At 55.4% G+C, this 1,986-nt stretch overlaps 1 long non-coding RNA gene and 1 other non-coding gene across 3 annotated transcripts in view; both read left to right on the top strand.

The window, feature by feature from the left end:
* The window catches only part of LOC113617099 (small nucleolar RNA SNORD116), a 94-nt gene extending 86 nt beyond the window's left edge, over positions 1-8 (top strand). Inside the window, exon 1 of the small nucleolar RNA XR_003431509.1 lies at positions 1-8. This exon is cut by the window's left edge and continues 86 nt beyond it. This is a non-coding gene — a small nucleolar RNA (small nucleolar RNA SNORD116).
* Positions 1-1,986, top strand: part of LOC113617097 (uncharacterized) — a 4,816-nt gene extending 2,830 nt beyond the window's left edge. The window contains exon 3 of one of the 2 annotated variants that reach the window (XR_003431506.1): positions 1,906-1,986. This is a non-coding gene — a long non-coding RNA (uncharacterized LOC113617097). Of the gene's footprint in view, positions 1-1,901 lie in introns of both variants that reach the window. The other variant, XR_003431507.1, reaches the window with a different exon arrangement.

Below are 1,986 nucleotides of genomic sequence, written 5' to 3'. Positions count from 1 at the left end.
TGCCGTCTCTGGGTTCCTTGGTCGAGCCAGGACTTCTGTCCCCTGCCACGGACGAGCATGCGGCTAGGAAAGGAAGCGTGAACCATTGGTGGTCCTATCGACTGCATTTGAGTTCTACAGGCCGCCGCCCCCGGCTACTCGTTGCCTTGTGCCCTCACGGAAAGAGAAGTCTATGCTCAGGGTCAGAGCAGGATTCCTGGCCTAGGGCTGGCTCTTTGTCATGTTCTGCTTGGGAGACCAGATACAGTTTAGGTTTCTCATGATGAGGGGAGAAATCCATTGTCCCCGGGCGGTTGGCCAAGCTGATGGCTCCTCCTCGGGTTGTTTCCGGCTTGTGTGTGCTGTGTGAACAGGCTAGAAAATGCCTTAGTCAAGATAAGTCACAGCAAGCTTCTTTGGTGAGGGGTGGCTCTGGCATCTTTCCAAGACACGTTGGGATCCCGGTGGAGAGGGAAGGGCAAGGCTACCGATAAAGACACATGAAATGGCTGGCTAAGCCCACATGTCTACTTGTGGGTGGACAGATTGACAGAGGCCATAGGCTTCCAGGAACACTTTTGATGTCCCCTCAGGAGCATTTGGAGGCACGTGTAGAGAGGGAACACGGGAGAACTTCTGTGGACTGTCCCGCCCTTTTCCCCTCCTTGGTCGATTTACTTCATGGCGGGTCCCTATGCTAGTGAATGGTTGCCTTTGTGGCACAGTATGGTGTCTTCTCATGGGGGCTGATTTGGAGGCCGTGGGGTGTTTTGTCCCTGTCTGTCCACGTTCCCCCTGTGTTGAAGGTGTGAGGGTGTTCCTGAGTCCAGCCCAACATCTTTACTAAACCTGGCCCACAATAGCGTTCCCTGAGGTTTGCAGCTCTTCCCGGAGGTCACTGGGCACAACCATGCGGAAAAAAGGGAGTCGGCTGCCAAGGAAAGGCTATAGATTTAAAGGCGGGTGAGGGTGTGTGGTGCGGGGGTCATTTTTACTGCCACGCGCTGGTGCATCCAGACTGTGGTATCCGGTGTGCCTGGCCACAGGCCAGACGAGTCATAGCGGTTCAAGTGTCTCGGCTGTTGGCTGGGTTCTCTTAATTGCATGGCTGTGGGTCACACATTGCTTCTAGAAGACCTGGGCCTCACTGTTTCTCCGAGGTCACGTCACTGACGGGCCCGGAGTGTGAATGTGCCAGGTACCACTGCAGTTGACCCCATTGGTGCAATGGTGTTCTCCGCCACAATGGGCATTGGAATGGCTCCCATGCCATTTGGTTGCAAGGGTTTCCCCACCACGTTGGGCTTCAGAATGTTTCCCATGTCATTACCTCTGTGTGTGAACCAAGGGTAGGTCATCTGTCTTGGCAGCAGCTCAGGAAGTGTGCCTACTGGTGAGTCTCGCTTGATCAGTCCAGGTGTTCCTCACGTGCCCTTTGTCACGGTTCCCTTCGAGCTGCTTTTGATGAAGGCCGTCATATTCGGCCAAGGCCCCTTCCCTTGTGGAAGATCTCTTCCCCGTAAGAGCGTGGCACTTGTGTGGAAGAATATGTGCCAAGGGCGGGCGTGTTCCCCTAGATGGCACCGGCTCTTAGTCTGAGGGGCCACAGTTGCCCAGAGGGTGTCTCAGGGGTTTAGGAAGACATCCTTCTGCTGTGGTGGATGGGAGAGCACTCAGGAGTGGAATTGCAGTGCCCGAGACCAGGGGGATTTTGGGCAGCGGTGCTCTATGTCCTGATGGCCGCACCCTCTGAAGGCGTCAGCTCTATGTTGCTTTCACGTTTCCCTGCGGACCCACAGGCAAGATCTGCAGCAAATTAAATGTCGAGGGGAGACAGAGCACGCATCACTGAGGGACATCGCCCTTTCGCTCGGTGCACCCGTGCACCCTCCTAAAGAACGCATGTGTTCTCTCACCCCGAGCCAGGTGGAATGCCAGGAAAGGAATTCCAGCAGCAGATCAACCTGGGACCATCTGTATAATCCCTGACACCCGGTGAAGTGAGGA

This window comes from Aethalodelphis obliquidens, unplaced genomic scaffold (assembly GCF_003676395.1).
Source record: "Aethalodelphis obliquidens isolate GAN/ISIS:26980383/991018 unplaced genomic scaffold, ASM367639v1 scaffold1798, whole genome shotgun sequence".
Classification (NCBI taxonomy): Eukaryota; Metazoa; Chordata; class Mammalia; order Artiodactyla; family Delphinidae; genus Aethalodelphis; species Aethalodelphis obliquidens.
The sequence above is the reverse complement of the archived record's forward strand: the minus strand, read 5'-3'. Positions and strand labels throughout refer to the sequence as shown.